The sequence below is a fragment of the Lytechinus variegatus genome, chromosome 19 (assembly GCF_018143015.1).
Source record: "Lytechinus variegatus isolate NC3 chromosome 19, Lvar_3.0, whole genome shotgun sequence".
Classification (NCBI taxonomy): domain Eukaryota; kingdom Metazoa; phylum Echinodermata; class Echinoidea; order Temnopleuroida; family Toxopneustidae; genus Lytechinus; species Lytechinus variegatus.
The window spans coordinates 17,220,719-17,240,409 of NC_054758.1; the positions used below are offsets into that span (position 1 = coordinate 17,220,719).

The 19,691-nt window shown below is 37.0% G+C and overlaps 1 protein-coding gene across 4 annotated transcripts in view; it reads right to left on the reverse strand.

Annotated features, from left to right (window-relative positions):
* LOC121405868 (amino acid transporter AVT1F-like) overlaps window positions 1-13,631 on the reverse strand; it is a 39,125-nt gene extending 25,494 nt beyond the window's left edge. The window contains exon 1 of one of the 4 annotated variants that reach the window (XM_041596842.1): window positions 13,445-13,631. The gene's annotated coding sequence lies outside the window, so the exon portion shown is untranslated. Of the gene's footprint in view, window positions 1-4,011; window positions 4,382-9,516; window positions 9,839-13,444 lie in introns of those variants that run through there. The other 3 variants (XM_041596841.1, XM_041596843.1, XM_041596840.1) reach the window with 3 other exon arrangements.
* Window positions 13,632-19,691: the final 6,060 nt, after the last annotated feature.

The window sequence follows — 19,691 nt, forward strand, 5'->3', positions numbered from 1 at the left end:
CTTGTCTCTCGTATACACGTCGTCCTTGATACACAATTGATATCATGATGAGAATATTGTTTCTCGAACAAGTGCGGTTCTTGATGATTAATGCGGGTAGCCATCGCCTCGATCAAGAGCTAGGTATATAGTGAGAGGGCTTTACGTATTGGATTTTATTGCAATAAAAACTATCAAAATACAATCACGAGCAGTCAAAGACTGAAATGTGTGACTGTTAACATGCATGTACAAATAGAAACATTAAAAATGTAAAGTGAACATTATAAATAACTATTTAGATACTGTGCAGATCCATACAGATGAAAAAAGAAATGTATCATAAGTAAATGCCAAAAGCCATAACATAATTACTACAAGATGTCACCAGTGAAGAATAGGGGGAGTGAAAGATTAGGAAGAAAGAGGAGAGAGGAGAGGAAAAGGATGAGATAAGGGAAAGAAATTGGGATAAGACAAAAGAAAAGGGAAAGCAAGAGGTGGAAACTGGAAAGAGAATAAGAGGCAACCTTAAGAATTAAAACTCATTATACAATAAAAGACATTTATCAATGGTCACTAAAATGTGAGTCAAGTAGTTATTTAATCGAGCACAAAAAAGGGGAAAGTAGAGATAAGGAAATAGACTCCTGGAAGAAGTTCAATTATTGTGTTGATAATGCACATGAGGAGATTAATTGCAAGTATTATTAAACGTGTGCTAACCAAAGCAACAATACTAAGCTACCCGAATACAACTATAAATATATATATATATATATATATATATATATATATATATATATGTATACTCTTGATCAGGGTGAAGCAGAGATAATTCAATATAACATAATTAGTTTTTGCTAACAGTCATAATCACAGCTATATATATACTCTTTATCAGAATTAAGCAGAGATGTACTCTTAAAACAAATCAGTCAAATTGACTAGAGTAGTAGTCAGCTAGGTGCAACTGATATGGCAATCACTGATATTCGAATTTCTGACATATATTCTAGTCAGAAATAACTCCGTTCTAGTAAAATATGACTAGAAAATAGTCAAATATGACTAGATTACCAGTTGCTCCCAGCTGACCCTAAAGTTATTTTTGACTGATTTGTTTTTAGAGTGAGACAGAATCAGTTTGTTGTTATAGGCATGAACATAGCGCTTGCTCAAAAGTGCTTTTCGGTATTCAGTTGAATTTATCACGTTAATGTGGGTGCACAGACATCACTATATATTTATAAAGGTGAATAAATATGGCATGCAGACACGGGAATGTCCATATAAACTCATCTTTAAATAATCAATTCATGTTACAACACATAAGTATAGTGGTACTTCAAGTACAAATCGAAAAAAAACCAAACAATGTCTTAACTTTGTGGAATCGTAACGAGACTGTTTGTATACTAAAAGAATATCATTAAAAGACGCGTTGCCTATATGTACTTTCGGGCTTCTTAACCAATATACGCGGTCAGTATTAAGCCGATTGATTACTCTGAAGAGCAAGGGTGATAAAATGTATCCCTGAGGAAGGCATATTCCTTACTAAGATGCGCATTTTTATACAACACTGCAGAACAATACAGGTCCTATACAGCTGACACGACATTAGCTCCCGTGACAATTAACCGTGCTTAATTTCGACTAAGGTGTATAGGGTTGCAATAGTGTTTTATGATTGGTTTGGGGGCTAGTTTTAGGGTACGGTGTACAGGTGTAGTGTTAAACCAGGGTTAAAGTTGGTCATTTGATTAGTGTGTGGAATTTAGAGCGGAGAAATTGTCGCCAGAGCAAATTATCATGAAACCTATATAATACGGTCTAGTGTTAAACCAGGGTTGAAGTTGGTCATTTGATTAGTGTGTGGAATTTAGAGAAATTGTCGTCAGAGCAAATGTCAAGAAACTATTAAGAGTTTAAAGAAAGCTGAAACAAAATCATGTTCAAACTATTAAGCAGCCGTATTCATTAAGCAATACATGTTAGAAATTGAACATTGCTGTTTAAATTAAAAAAACCCTCTTCTATCAAAAGCTCAAATATATGGACGTGATCAGGGTCCGTTATACACATAGTTCACATAATCAACTACAACTCGAGGCTCCAGAAAGCCATTGTATTTTCGCCCAATTTAATTTAATTTTAATTTTCGCCCAAACAAGTATACATAGTACACTGTGAGAAAATTTATCCTTCCTGCAGCAGAGTCTCGAGAACACCTGTAATCTTACAGGAAATTGGTATTTGGTGTATGTAATCTTACAAATTTCCTTAAATAAAACACCCTTTTCCCCTTTTTAAACAGACCTGTTGTGTTAAATTGCAAAAAAAAAAATCATGTTTTACGAATTTACAGAATAATTCTGTTATTGCTTTCTGCAAAATACTCTTTTTTCTGTAAAATCACGGTTTTTTTTAGTGTAACAGTGTTTTGTATCGCCTGGGTATTCTAGATGAACTAATCAAGTATTGTTTAAATTAGAATGGGGGAAAATAAAATTCAACCAACAATGATCAATTTCTCTCTTTTCACACCTGAAGCGCACTTGCAAGTTTACTACATGATTTACCAATGTTTATGATACAGTTTTTCACTGCGTGGTCTTCTACTTAACTCTTTTTTTTAAGTTCGTTTTTTAATCTCTATGACGGCGACAAGTTCTACGATGAATCACAGAGCGAGTAGTCCTTTTCATGAAAATATGATCATTACCCCCAAAACTAGGTTATGTTGACTTTCTGTTCCATTTTTTGCTGCTGAACAATAGGGAGAAAATCAGTGAATATCTGTTTACCTAGATATTCAACTGCGAGTATTACTGTGGCTATTGAAAGGAAATTTAATTCAAGCGTATACAAAAATATTCATTTTCCGTTAACGAATGGCATTCAAAGCCACTAAACAGTAGTTTTTAAAAAGTATTAGGGGAAGGTGGGGTAAGTTGTGACACTTTTTGCATTTTGCATGTTGGAATTGATTTGACTAATAATATTGTTGTATTAAGTATTTTGCCTTTGAATTTGATTCTTGAGAAATATTTTTCACCTTTAAATAATTTTCTACCCCCACACTGAAAAGTCATTGTGACCTTTGAACAAAACGATGTCAAATGGCTCAACTTGCCCCATCTGTGGGGTAAGTTGTGCCACCTTCCTTGGGTAAGTTGAGCCACAAAAACTATGTACAAATGTATGCGGGAAGAACCGGCATGTCCATTTTTTATTGAAAGTCTTTTCACTTGTTAATTCTCTATAAATACTAACATCCTCCAAAAGTAAAAGAATTGCCATGTGAAATTTGCTCCGTTCTGCCTGCATACCAATGGCTTTTTAAGTTTTTTTTTATTATTATGAATTACCATAAGAATTACCATGGCTCAACTTGCCCCCCCCCCATGTCGGCTGGCACAAATTACCCCAGTCCGAACTTAACAGATATTAGCGCTGTAAGAGGCCATGGACGAGTTTTACAACCTCAGATTGGAATTTTTAGGGGCTTTGCTCAACTTAATTAATACAAAACACACATCTACTTCACGCAGATGATAATCTGAAGGTGAAATATATCCGATTGCACTATAAAATGCCAATTTTGACATATAATTCTGCCCTTTTTGGTTTTGCCCCCCAAACGAAAATACGTTCCTGGGCAAAAATTATCTAGTTGTGACATCTTCTAATTACATGACCATGATGATTTAAAGCTATCCCCCTTATTTTACTATTCCCCATTTCGTTTCTTGAAAAATCATGGGCGCCCCTACCCTTAAAGTGACGCCCCCTGGATAAAAAGAGTGTATGATTATTATAATACCGACTTACAATATGATAACCCTGTGTCATGGTTAATGCTAACATTGAATTAGAAGTGGTGATAGTATTACGTTGCGCCGGATAGACGACGAAATAACGATAAAGTACAATATTTTCAATTACTCAGAATGAAGAATAAATGGACTCCAATTAAAACTTCACAGATTTGAAAACTAAGAAAGGACATTCCAACATGCAACTTACCTGAATGATCTATAAATCCTTGAAGTTGGATACAAAACAAATGGCAAATCGCAAAAGTCTGCTGGGTAATCCTATTAATAGAAGCTTATAACGAGTAATTGCACGAGGAGAATTACCAAGGAGATATTAATAATTCCTCATTGGTATTATTCTTTTAATCTTCTAGGTATTACATGCTATTCATAGTGTCGCCTCTTCCAAGGAATAAGCAAAAGCGATGCAGCATATTATATTATTTAAGTAGTAACTCCAGAAGATGAAATGAAAACGAAAATAATGGGCATATCCGTGAGTGTAATCTCCATTATTGAAACAGATTCAAACACACCACACTATAAGGAGGACCAGGAGAATAAAAATGATTCAAAAATTGATATACACAGCTATTCATTTAGGTGATGTAGGAAGAGGCTGATCATGCTCGGAGCCCCGTAACACACAAGTTCGCAAACAATCCCTTATTTCTACCGGCCAATCAAATTCACTGACGCATGCGGATTTGGTTCCAATGACCGAGCGACGTCCAATCAGGACCGTTCTTTGCAGATTTGCAATCCATTGCAACCCTGCTCTGGGTTGCGGAACGAAGGATTCTTTCAGAGGCGTGACGTTGATGACAGAGAGAACAATAACGGGTCCAAAATTGTTATTTTTACTCGGTCAACGTTCATTGTTTATAATATAGCAGAATGGCTCCAAGTTATTTCAACCTTCGATAGATAAGTACACAGACAGTAAAAACGCTGTTTAAGTTTCTATACACCATTGTTTACTTTATGAAAACGTATATATATAAATTTAAAATTATTATACAACAACATTGATATTTAACATTCAATCTGTAATGAATTAAACATATTTGTTTCAATAAACGTTAAACAACAACAACAACTACTACTACTACTACTACTACTTCTACTACTCCTAATACGACTACTACCACTACTACCACTACTACTACTACTAATAATAATGATAATAATGATAATAATTAATAATAATAATAATACTTACTACTACTCCAGACTACTACTACGACTACTACTACTACTAATAATAATAGTAAAATTATGATAAAAATAAAAAATATCAATAATAATACATGCTACTATTACTACTACCACTACTACTATAGCGATTTATAACATCCAATCTGTAATGTATTAAACATAGTTGATTCATGTTAAACAATAACTGGGAAGTTCATAAAAATGTTAAACAGTGTTTTGCCCCGTCAAGTATAGTTGCATATGATTACTATATATGATTATGATTATCATTGCATTTCCATTTAGGTCTACAGTATTCGGATGTCAGTTTGCTTCTGTACTATTATGTGATTATGCAGGTACAATGTATGCTTTTAGCTTCGATGATACTTCACTCATTCGCCAATTGCTCTACTTCAATCACGGGGATTTGCCGTCAAGTATAGTCGCATATTATTTTTAGTTCTTATTTTGGGGCTGATTTTTTTTAGAGACCATCATAATTATGTAGGCTCTGTGCACATCGTATACTGAAAATATATGTATCTCAACAGAACAGAAACTGCTGCTACTACAACTTCCTCTACTACTTCTATTAATACAACATTACTACTACTATACTATTACTACTACTACTTCTTCTATTACTACTACTATTACTACTACCATTACTACTACTACTACTACTACTACTATAACTTCTACTACTACCTTCTCCTACTCAATACCACCACCACCACTATGTACTACTACTGTTGCTAATACATATTTCCATTAGGTCTAATAATATTCGGATTTTACAAATGTCAGTGGGCTTTAATCTGTATGATGTGATTATACACGTACACTGTATACTGTCTATTTCGATGACACTTCAGTCATTCGCAAAGTGCTCACCTTCAATAGCATGCATGAGTTTAGTACCATGATATATGTATTTACTTTATTTTCATTTTTAGTATGAGTTACACTAATTCCTGATGTGAAATGAAAAATGTTCTTTCATCTATTCATAACACTGGTATCTGAAGCCATTCGTGTGAATCAAGATTTATATATTGATTTCATAATATATAGCATTTATGAGGCGCCGATCTATCTAGTTGCCTATTCAGTGGTGCATATATTACTCCAGCTGCTAAAGGCGCTTAGTGCATTCAAGGAATTAATCCTGCCGGGTACCCATTTACTTCACCTGGGTCGAGTACAGCACAGTGTGGATAAATTTCTTGCTGAAGGAAAACCCGCCATGGCTAGGATTCGAACCCACGACCCTCTGTTTGAAAGGCGAGAGTCAGAACCATTAGACCACGACGCGCCCATAGTGGGGGTGTTTAAATAATAATGCTGCTTTATATTTTTAGTACTTAATTGCAAGATTAACCATAATTTTTTATTTCAATGGTAGGCCTATCAGATTTAGTATCATCATGATTATGTTTGGAATTATTCAGGATATTTGCTTACGCTTTGGAGATTTGGCCCAACCTAATATTTGTAAACTTGGTGCATGTATGAATAACTCTTTTTCTTTTCTTTCTCTAATATCTACCCCAACGTTGTCTGTTATTATTTCACATTCCAATATGTTATATGTCTATGTTATGAACCTGTTGCATCGAAACTGTATATTAAGTTTTACACTATACTGCATTGCATCGACAGTTATGCGTCATGACCTAGGCCTATCTTAATTTTTTTTATTATGTTTTGTATTGACTTTGTAAATTTCTTTCCTTTATTGTGATCTCAATAAAGTGATATCAAATCAATCATATCAATAAATCCTCACTCGCACATATACTCTTCATTTGTTTGTCTTCGTGCGATATTATTGATTTGAATTGCTTTGTTTTCTTTAAAAAAAAAACTATGATCATTTTTTTTTGTGTGTGTATTGAATATTGTATCACGGCCCCTTTGGAAAAGAGCTACCCTGAACGGGCTTTTAGCCGTGGTGAAATAAATAAATAAATGAAATGAAACGAATGATTTTTTTAGGTAATAAAATAGATTACAAGGCGAATCACATTCGTTGAACCTGAATAAAGATGGGAATATACTCATAAAAAGATTAAACAATTCAAATCTACAACAAGTGGTGGTACACGTACAGCAAAAACTGTGGTGTTAACCGGTGTAGATAGAGGACCACAAGTTATTTTACACCGGTGTTAAATTGGTGGTGGTAGTTTTACACCTATAGGTGTTATTACAACACCTTTGGTTGTTACATTTACACTCTTTGGTGTTATGTTCAATCTTTAGGATGTAATTTTTACACCTCAGGGTGTGGTCCTCTATTAACACCAATCGGTGTCAGTTTTAACACCACAGTTTTTACAGTGTACTAACAGGAGGCATGAGGGCATTTGCCCCCACACAATCAGGAGCGTATACGTTGCCCCATGCAGAATTTTGAAAACTGACAAAAACAAGTTTTAGTAAATGCACATCTGTGCCCCCCTCCTCCACTTTCCTCTTCTCCATTTAAAAAAAATTCCTGATCCCGCCGCCACTATCCACAACTATATTATGCAGCAAAAACTGTGGTGTTAACCGGTGTAGATAGAGGACCACACCAGTTATTTTACACCGGTGTTAAATTGGTGGTGTAAGTTTTACACCTATAGGTGTTATTACAACACCTATGGTTGTTACATTTACACTCTTTGGTGGTATGTTCCATCTCTAGGGTGTTATTTTAACACCTCAGGGTGTGGTCCTCTACAAACACCAATTGGTGTCAGTTTTAACACCACAGTTTTTACAGTGTACTAACAGGAGGCATGAGGGCATTTGCCCCCACACAATCAGGAGCGTATACGTTGCCCCCCAGAATTTTGAAAACTGACAAAAACAAGTTTTAGTAAATGCGCCTCTGTGCCCCCCCCTCCCCCCTTTCCTCTTCCCCATTTTAAAAATCCTGATCCCGCCACTATCCACAAATATATTACACAGCAAAAAATGTGGTGTTAACCGGTGTACATAGAGGACCACACCAGTTATTCTGCACCGGTGTTAAATTGGTGGTGTTAGTTTTACACCTATAGGTGTTATTACAACACCTATGGTTGTTACATTTACACTCTTTGGTGGTATGTTCCATCTCTAGGGTGTTATTTCAACACCTCAGGGCGTGGTCCTCTACAAACACCAATTGGTGTCAGTTTTAACACCACAGTTTTTACAGTGCACTTGTTTGCATATATATGTTATGCTATTTTCAATGTATTTCTCAGTAAATATGATCAGGGGCCCGTTGCAGAAAGAGTTGCAATCAATCGCAACTCTAAAAATCAAGCGCAACTTAATTTTCAACCAATCAACAGCTCGCATTTTGGGACTTGCGATTGATTTTTTGACTAGCGTTTAAACGCAACTCTTTCTGCAACGGGCCCCTGTTATTGTATTCTTGTGTCTAGGGGCCCCCATGGGAGATCAACTGATGTAGAATGGGCTACCCTTATTGAATAAACAATAAACAAACATGCATTGCGGCGCAAACCCCGGGAGTGGCGCAACAAAGGAGAGGGGCCGGGCGACTGCCCAAATGATAATTCAAAAAGTGAAAAGGGTAGACCTAGACAAATTTTTAAAAAGGGGAAGGAAGGCGAGAAATAAGACAGAACAGTATAACTAAATATATATCACAGTTATAATATAAATGTATCTCTATATTACTATGTTATTTATTACACATCAAGGGGAAAATGATGCCATTTTTCTTGAAGCTGTCTTGCTACCCCCCCCCCCATCAAAATGCCATGTCGCTATCCTTGGTGCAACGCATAAAGAAATAGTGTTTCATATTCAACTCCGTTATCCAGTTTGGATTACACCAGCAAAACTAATGAATGTCCATCAAGAATCAAGTTTTAGGGCAATAGGCAATTAGCCAAGGTTTTTATGTTTTTTTTCTTTTAATGAATAAATAAATCATTTATTAAATAGATGAATGAATAAATTGATAGATAATGAATGAATGTATGAATGAATAAATAAATAAATAAATAGTGAATAAATGAAAATAAATAAAGAAATGAATGAATAAATAAATAAATGAATTAATGAATGAATAAATAAATAATTAAATAAATAGTGAATAAATGAAAATAAATAAATAAATAGATAAATAAATAAATAAATAGATAAATAAATGAATAAATAAATAAAGCACCTAGTGTATTGCTGGAAACCAACATTATTGACGGGGTGTACAATATTTAATGCACTAAGGGTGAATAGGGATTATCACGATTCCGTGATAAGTGTTTTCCAATAACACATGAGATAAATCACTCCCGACATTACATTTCTTTTTTTTAGATGATTAAATAAATAACTTGCATTTTGCAGTAGCGAGAAGGATGCTGCTACATTGATCAACTCTCGAAAAAGGATTGATTTTTATACAGTTCAATTTAAGTCAATTTTGTATGAATTTTACAATGATTTTTAAAAGTGGGAAGACACAAAGCAGTACGATATAGGCCTATACAGATTACCACCTTACCTATCACCTGTTGACACGTCGGGGCGTCCTCCAACAAGCGGTTTTCATGCGAAAAGGTAGCCTCGTTGAGCGATCGACTGCGGACTAGCCTATATACGCGGAGTCTCCACTTTGGACCGAGTTCGACATTTTCTTATGCTTACCAATTACGAACAATCTTATACCAACTTCGTATAGGCCTATATTTTTGAAACCATCATTATTCGGAGAAAAGACACTTTCACACTCAGGCATTATGCTCACTCAAAGAACGAAGTATTTCAAAACGGCCACTGCATTATCAGGGATCGCTCAGATGAAAAGGGAATTCCTTTGAACCACTGATTCGAATGTCTTGTCGCGCCATCGTGCATGCGACAATGGGAAATTTTCGCGACTACTTACAGACGCTACTGAACCGTAGAGAATATATTGTCAAAGGCCTTTCATGAATTCGTTGAATCAAAGACTCTTTACAAAATTAAAAAGATGCTAATTTCTCAATACTCCACACCAACAAGTCAAGCTAATATATAACTGTAACTAAACGTATTTACATCTAACATTTAATTATCAATTAATTTGTCTAATATTATATATTACACAGTGCTCTATGACCCGTGCACCTGTCATGTTCCTCTTTTCATTTTCAGTTTTATTTGCACCACCCTTTTCTCTCTCTCTCTCTCTTTCCTTTGCCCCCCCCCTTCCACTCTTATAATTTCTATTACATTTTTTATCATTATAATAGTCATCATTATAATTATTAACCAAATTACTTTCCACTTTTTGTTGTCGCTTATTCGCTCTACTTTGGTATTTTGTAGATTATGTATTTCATTTTCGTTTTCCATCCGTTTCTTGTATATAGGTTATGTTAATTAGTATTGGAACTAAGTTTAATTTTAGGGACTTGCCTTTTTTTACAAGCTCTGCATTTTCTTGGCAAGTCCCTTTGTTCAGATGATTTTATCTTCAATATTTGTCATGAAATGTTATAGAACTGTATGTATTATTTTGAGTATGTATTATTTTGAACATGTATTTACACTGTACTTGGATTCTATCATTTGTTTGAACGGAAATTGAGAAATCTAATCTAAATCTATAAACAAGATATTTGCAATTTTTCGTCAGCTCCGGTCAGCTTCGATCAGCTGTCCCGGTTCCTGTCCCGGATCCTGTCCCGGTTTCTGTCCCGGCCTCTGTCCCGGTTCACCACTTTTCGACAAAGACCTCTCCGGCAGCTGTTCATTGCGATTCACGTGCATTTCCAATAGGTTTACAATGTTGTAGAATCCGTTCCTATTGAAATTGTGAAATAATGACAACCTGTCCGTTCTTGGAGGCCATTGTCATTTCATTCATTTCTATTTTCAACAATTACAGTTTGTTTTTACATTTTGACATACAAATAACAAAACACATCTCAAATATCCCTGTACAAAAATTATATTCAAGATTATTACATATCAGGATGGAAATGGAGGAGGCTGCTAAAAGCGGAGCTTGTGGAGTGCAGCCTCCTAATAAATATGCGTGTAGTTAAATAGCATATGAAATAAAAATAACAACTTGAGCATAAATCAGTTAAATTAAAAAAAGAAATAATAGAATTAAGATAGAAAAGGAAATAAGAAAAAGAGAGATTAAAGGTCTTCAGAAACAAGCCCCAGCACTCACAAACGGACCTCAATCATGTTTGATGAAAAAAAAATACAAGAGTTTGAGTGATGAAGAGTTAATTCAATGGTTATCTTGAAGAAAATGATTGAACTTATATTTGAAAGACTTTAGGCTTTGTATTTTTTTAATGTTATTATTAATAGTTCCCCTGAGTCTACGGCCTTCAAAGGTAAAAAATTATTTTGCAAGGATGGTCCGGGGTAGTGGTAAATGGAATTCATCTGATTGACGTGTGGGATATTTGTGAAGAGTTTTGTTTTTGTTAAATGAAGAACTAAATATGGGTGGTAATATGTTATTGTTTAACTGACACATGAATATTGGTACAGTGTTTTTATTTTTAGAATGTCATTGTTGAAAAACAAGAGAACTGTGTGGGATCTCCAGGACAAGTTGAAAATACCAAGCAACGCCTTCTTTTGTAAAAGAATGCCCCTATTCTATCTAGGGGCAATGAACAATTATTTTTAGTCAATAATAAAGTTGTAGTGGGAAGTCATGTGAAAACATATTACCAACAAAAAATATTTGATTATGGCTGAATTAAGGGCGAAAATGTTGTGTGTCGTATACGGGACTGAGAAATGTCCCGTACGACACGCAACATTTTCACCTCTAATTCACCCATGGACAACATATTTTTGTTGGTTGTCTTTTTTTATATGTCTCCTCAGTAGTACTCTATTATTACCACAAAACAAATTGAAGTTCTTCGTTTGTTTGGCCAATAGGTTGTAAAATGTTGCGAAAATAGATGATTGGGGATCTTCCATACATTATGCTAGCGCAAAGCGCGAGCAGAAAATTTTTATGTACGTTTTGAACTGATCGAAAGGTACCTGTTAAGGACTGCTTGCACTTAGCCATGAAGACGTTACATTTTTCAACAATCGAATAATGCGAGTGCGAAGCGCGAGGTGAACATTTTTGACATTTCTACATAAAGAATGGAAAATTTCAATCAATTTTTGTAATCGTGAACAGGCTAGCTATATAACTAAACAATATTGATGCTAGCGCGAAGTGCGAGAGGAAAAATCTAGATTTAGACCTAAAAACGGGATGCTCTATTCATGTTTTGTTTCATGAAAAGAATGAGTAATAGGGGATCTTCCTACCTTCATAATGTACTTTTATCAAATCAATTTTAAATCACACAAAATAATGAATGCTAGATTTCCGAGGTGAAATATGTTTTGTATATTGACTTCCAAACTTTATATGTACACTCCACTATGAAACAAGATATGAATCACCTAACTGGCATTGCGAGCGCGAAGCGCGAGCGAAAATTTTATGTAGTGACATAAACTTGAAGATTATTTTCATTTTAAAAGTCTTCCCCTCTTTTTATTTCATTTCCTCTTTTTCTTTTTTCTCCTCTCTTTTCCCTTTTTTCCTTCTTTCCCTTTTTTCTCCATTTTGTGCTCCGCCAATGAGGGGGGGGGGGGGGGGCGGACCCCTCGCGCCCCCTGGATCCGCCTATGTTTATTCTTATGGGTTTTATCGAATAAAATTTATGACATTCCAATTCTACACAGCAAAAACTGTGGTGTTAACTGGTGTACATAGAGGACCACACCAGTTATTTTACACCGGTGTTAAATTGGTGGTGTTAGTTTTACACCTATAGGTGTTATTACAACACCTTTGGTTGTTACATTTACACTCTTTGGTGTTATGTTCAATCTTTAGGGTGTAATTTTAACACCTCAGGGTGTGGTCCTCTATTAACACCAGTTGGTGTCAGTTTTAACACCACAGTTTTTACAGTTTATATTTTTCATAAAATAAAGTAATCCAATCAATGTAATTTCTCGCGTTCAAACATCCCTTCGCTGCAATGTCATATTCCCCAGGGGCTGCGGGGGAGGGGGGGGCTGGGTGCGACCCCTGTTGAATACTTTGTTCTTAATTCAGAAAACGAATGTTGAATCACTTAATCAAACTGGTAATTGTGATTTTTTTTTTACAAATTCAGTAAAATACAACACAGATGTAGCTGTATTTTAAAGAGTGCTTAAAATGTTATGTCGAGTTTGTGTGAATGTTTGTTTTTGTTGTTGTTATTTTATTATATTACATATATTAATTTTTACAAAATAATCAGATGACAGAATCGTTATTTTGCGCGTTCTTGATATTTCCGAATAAGCAATAAGTTAAATGCACCGCAAAGCAAATAAAACCCGTAATGTATAAACCTGGAAAACGAATCTTATAAACTGACAACACTTATAAAGAATAAAAATGTTATACTTACTCGTAAGTTTAGACGATTCGACTATTGTCGCTGTATGATATTCAATATACTTTGGACATCTTGAGGGAAAATTGTATGAATAAAAAGTTCTTTCCAGACAAAAAAGACCTGCAGCTTCAAAAGTCAGAAATCACAATGACTGTGTTTATTTTCCTTCCTCATTTGCAGCGCAGTTCTGAAGCAATTTTCTTCCCAATATTGTTGTTCCTATAAATGGGCGAGTAGAAAAAAAGTGCTGGTTCTCAATAAAAATGTTGCGAAGGCGTTCCGAATGGATGACTCTAACAGTTATGGGTTTTTTTCAATATGGTATCGTCAACGGATGGTTGGTTCAATTATGATTACCTGGGGCCCGTGACACAAAGGTTAGCAATGATCGTAGAACATTATTTTATGATTGATTGCATTGACTACAGTGTACAATTAATCATAAAAATCAAGCGTATCACTGAATCGTTATGCGTGTTTCGGAGTCCTGAAGGTACAGATCGGGGAGGGGGGAACCCCTCCCCCGGACCAAATTTTAAATCTATATATTTTGAATATATCTAAACAGTCTTAGAAACAAGGGTTCTTGAATACAGAGGGTTTATACTTGTCCCGTATTCATGGTATTTGGAACCATTAAGATTGCCTAATAGGTTCTAAACTACAGAGTGTTTATACTTGTCCCGTATATTTGAAACCAATACCTAATACCTTGTACCTTGTACCTTGTAGTTCCGTTCCCTGAAGACCTCCACCAGGAAGGGTAACTCAGGGCTGACGAGAGTGGGAGTATTATTACTCTGTTTTGCTTTGTTGCTGGTTTTGCATGTTTAGTTTTGCTTTAAGTATGTCAGTGCTTTTGGAGGATACCATATCCGCTGTGAGATTATTCCAGTGGGAGATTGCTTCAGGGGAAGAAGGAATTAGCCAGTTGGGTAGTTGTGATGAACTTTGAAGTGACGTCATACAGTTCATCATGGGATCTTCTTAATCTCGTTATTTTTCTCGTGGCATATTTATTTAAGTCAAGTTGAGTTTCTCCATGGATAATCTTATATAAGTTGATGATTCGGTGATTTCGCCTCCTTTCCTCAAGAGACATCCAGCCAAGTGTTGTCATTATGTTTGTAACACTGGATCCCTGTGTGTAGTTCCCTGTGACGAACCGGGCGGCTCTTCTCTGAACCATTTCCAGTAATTTGGTGTTCTTGACTGTGCCTGGGTGCCATGCTATCGAAGCATATTCTAGGTGGGGTCTAACAAGTGTGTGGTATAGACGTTCCTTCACTGTTTTAGAGCAGTGATAGAAGTTCCTTCTAATGAAGTTTAAAGCCTTTGTACCTTTGGCAGTTGCCTGTTGTGACTGCTTATCCCATTTTAGGTTGTTTTCTATATGTATTCCTAGGTATTGATGGCTATTTACTTCCTGGAGTTGTTGACCGAGGAGTGAGTAATTGGTATGTCCGGGTACTAGCTTTCTGGATATCCTCATGACAGTATATATACATTTGGATGCGTTGAATTTCATCCCCCATGTGTTTCCCCATGTGACCAAGTTATCTCAGTCTTTTTGTAGTACTTCTTCATCGGAGGGATTGGATATTGCTCGGTAGAGTATGCAGTCATCTGCGAACAGTCTTGCCGTGCTGTGAACTGCTTCCGAGAGGTCGTTTATGTACAAAATGAAGAGGTGGGGCCCGAGGACTGTTCCCTGCGGAATACCGCTCAGGACTGGTAGCCAGTTTGATGTTTTACCATTCACTACTGTTCTATGATATCTCTGGGTCAGGAAGGATCTTATCCCTTCAAGGGTCTTGCTACGGATGCCATACAAGTGAAGTTTCTGCAACAATTTCTTATGGGGGACGACATCGAATGCTTTGCTGAAGTCGAGTATTGCGATGTCACATGTCTCCTTGTTGTTGTGATGAGTAGCAAGATCATGGATAGTGGCAACTAATTGTGTGTCACATGATCTACCCCGTCTGAAAGCATGCTGGTAGTCGGAGAGGATTGAGTTTGTAGTAAGGTGTGTCATTAGATGGCTGTCTACTATATGTTCCATAAGTTTACAGCATACACTGGTCAAGGATATAGGAAGATAATTAGCTGGTTCGTTTTTAGGACCCTTCTTGTAGATGGCAGCGATGTTCGCTTTACGCCAATCCTCGGGGAGGATCCCTTGGTCATATGACTGTTTAAATATAAATTGCAGAACTGGGGCTATTTCTTCAGCTGTAAGTTTAAGAACACGGTTTGGTTTGCTATCTGGTCATGCGGCCTTTGAGACATCTAACTTGTTCAATAGCTTGAGGATGCCACTAACCGTGATGCTGATATCTGGCATATCAGAGATGTCTCTTGGTGGAAGGTTGTGGATTTGGGTTTCGTCCCTGGAGAACACGCTCTGGAACTGTTCGGCCAGCAGGTCTGCTTTCCCTTGGTCATCAGTGATGATTTCGTTTCCCTTCTTAAGGCTCTGGATCCCTACGTTGAAGTTGCGCCTGGTTTTGATATATTTCCAGAACTGTTTATTACCGGCTTCTGAAAGAGTAGCTATGAATGTCCGTTGGGCTTTTTTGAGTTCTTTATTGACTACTCTCTTTATTTGTTTGTATTTGTCCCATCTATCTTGTCCACCGAGTTGCTTCGCCTTTGAATAGTACCTCTCCTTCTTGTGGCAAAGTTTCTGGAGTTTGGGGGTTAGCCAAGGTACTCTTGGTTTTCCTGACACTGTTTTTGACGGTACGTGTTGGTTGACAAGGGGGCCCGTTGCATAAAACTTTTTACTGAGAAAACTCAGGTTGTTTTTACCGGAGTTTTTGCACTGTGTTAAAGTCAATGACAGAAATCAGACCAACCTTAGTTTTCAGTTTTTACCAGAGTTTTGTCAGGTAAAAAGTTTTATGCAACAGGCCCAAGGTCGTGCATTTTGTCTCTAAAGTTGCACCAATTCTCTTCGACTGATTTACTACTAGGATTCGAGTCCAAAAAGTTCACGCAAAAATTCTCTGCGTCTGTTTTGTTTTGATTAATAGGTTCCATTTTTTGACCATTTTTTAAAAGGTTCTATAGCCATTTAAGGTTCTTGAGCACGTAAAAAACTTTCATGTGAACCATTTTCTCGAGGGTTTTAAATATCCACGCCACAAAAGGATTCTAATTCGCAATTTTTTTTTTTCTAAGAGCGTTTGTGAATATAATCTTATCTACGTGAGGACGAAAATTGTCCCTTTTGGAGTGAAACACTGTTGTCTTTTACCTATATTTTTGTATTTATTTATTTTTTTGTGATCGCTTTTTATTTGACAGTTGCTTTAATGATTGATTAGCGCAGATTGCCCGCAGTCGAGTTTATTTAAACATAATTCGCAGCATTCATTTTCCATTTCCCCTCTTTGTTTCCTTTTTGCCCCTTTTCGCTTCGAGACATATATAAGTTTGTTAAGCGAAGCATAGGGGGTGGCTTCAGGATATTTCTTTCTAACTGGGATGGGGCGTGCATGATGTCACCCAGGGGTAAAGATAACACATATCATACCTATATTCTAAATTAAATAACAAGTTATACACAGAAATATTCCCAGCAAACCCCTCCATTTATACACTTCGTCATTTTTTCTTCTTCTGTCTCTCCATATTCTCTTTTTCCCCTCACTATTTGAACAATTGCGGGAGGGGGGGTGCCTCATTGCCCCCTATGAGAATGCACCTAAATCTTTATGACAGGTAGACTGTACCTAAATCTTTATGACAGGTACCCCTTGGGTTAAAACGCCATCAATATCAATTTAAGTTAAGGTGAAAATGAAAATCAGATACAAACTCTTTTTCCGCATGGCTGCATCAATGGGTCAGGACACAACAGTATAGAATATTATTGTGGATGAATGAAGGACGGGGGTGCTAGGGGGTGGGGGAAATTAGATTCGGGAAGGTCACGATTGGTCTTACTTAACATATTACAATTATTTTATAATGATTAAGAGAAAAAGACAGAAAGAAGAAGGAGAAGTAGAAGGAGAGGAGGAGGGATTAGAAGAAGGAGAGGAAGAAGAAGAAGGCGAAGAAGTAGTAGAAGACGGAGAAGGAAGAGGAGAAGTAGAAGAAGGAGAAGAAGGAGGAGGAGGAGAAGGGGGAGAGGAAGAAGAAGAAAAAAAGAAGAAGAAAAAGAAGAAGTAGAAGAAGAAGGAAGAGAAGAAGAAGAAGAAGGATGAGGAGGCGGAGGAGGAGAAGGAGAAGATTAAGAAGAAGAAGAAGAAGGAGGAGAAGAAGAAGAAGGAGGAGGAGAAGGAGAAGATTAAGAAGAAGAAGAAGGAGGAGAAGAAGACTAAGAAGTAGAAGAGGGGGAACATGTAGAAGAAGGAGAAGAAGAAAAAGGAGAATAAGAAAATGAAGAAACTCGCACCGACCATCAAATTATAAAGTGCTGATGAAAAATATCAAATACAGTCTTGGAGTAGCCAGGGAGGGAGGGGGGTGGTAGACTGAAAAACTCTGATCGATGATAAAACCATCACCTTTCGATTCCCTGTCTGAAGACTGTAGAGGGAGCTACAGTGGAATTCATATCTGATATATGAAATCCCGCAGTGTCGATATTTCGTCTTGGGTTGAATATAAACTGTGTTGACAAATCAAAACACCTTCTTTGAATTCATAATAGAGTTGAATTATAAATGAGAGAGTTGTATTTGTACTTTCGTCCATATTAATTTCTCTTTGCTTTATAGCTCCTCAATTTCTTTATCCACTACTTTCCCCGTTGTGATGAAAACTTACTGAGTCTTGATTTGGATTTCCCTTTTTATTCCCTTAAAAGAAAATCACAATCTATTACGGCTAATGTTTAATTACCCAGACACACTCTTTGTGATTTCTTCTTCTAGTTCCTTTCCCCATTTTCGCCCAAATTTTCATCTAAATTACCCAAATCATTCGTTAAAAAAATCGAAAAAATAAGTTGAACATGCGCACCCGGGCCCGGCAGATCCCATCAAAGACCCTTTTGCAAGATACTGGGAGCCCCTAGAAAACATTGCTTCCTTTCAGTGGCATAACTGGGGATAGATGGGAGGGGGGGGGGGGGGGGGGCTCGTGTGCAGGGGATATGATAAGCTTGTGCTATGTAGATAGGCCCTCATGTCGACAGACAACTCTCCGAATGGTTTTTTCTGATAAACTCCCCATGTAGCTCCAGGACATCCCCCCCCCCCCGCTCATGTTCCACTTTCGCAATGGGAACACAATCAGATCCATCAGTGTTATATTGATGAGAACCAGACTTGGACTAGTCTTCTCACAGATTCTTCCCGGCAGTTCAACTTTCGCAGAGCGACGACGTCCCCCATTATTCGCCAGCAGCTCGTCCGAAGCCGAAGCAAGTTCCCACTCGGTGCACCGTCGAGAAAGAGATAGAGCGCCCTCTCGTGGGCGGAGACCGTAAAATGACGTCAGGCGAGGGAATACCTTCACTAAATAAGGGCAAGGAATGAGAGGCAGGTGACCGGCAGGTCTGCACTGCAAGCAGTCCACCGTGTGAATACATGGCCCACCCAAATATGGCCCATGGCGCTCATGTGCAAGCTCTTCAATCAGCCACCACCATTCCCCCTCCATAAAACTCTCCCAAAATCTTCCCAAAGTGCAACAAAGTTTCCCCTCCATCTCATCTGAGAATATAGGCCAACATGCATTTCTGAATTTCAGTTCACCCCCCCCCCCCAATTTTTTTATGAAAGTCATTGATGAAAAACAAAATTGGTAAGGAATGATCAGTTTTATAAAGTGTTGAGGTGTTTATGAATTCTGGTTTCAATGCGTAATCAACTTTTGTTGAAAAAGTTTATATTGTCATACCACTGCATGTCTGCAGCCTTGGTATGCATCTTTTTAATGTAAAAAGAAATGTATTTACTTTTGTGATGGTCACACTATGTACTTTGTCATGACATGCAGAAAGGAAATAAATAAATAGAAAAAGCGAAATTTCCAGTGTTCCAACCCACTTTTTTGTGCCCTATGCCAAAAGTTGACCAACCAAAAAAAAAACAAGAAAAACAAAACAAAACTTAAGTGACAATTGTTTCATGGATTTTTACACAACTTTGCAACTCTGCTCTTCACAAAACACCCAGCTGGATTCGAAGAAGTGAGAGAGGGGGAGAGATGGTGGTAAAGTTTCAGGGATTGGTAGCCGGTGATGCTCGCTCCATCTAGTCGGCTCTTCCGATCCGGGCCGGTGGTCCTCACTGCACTT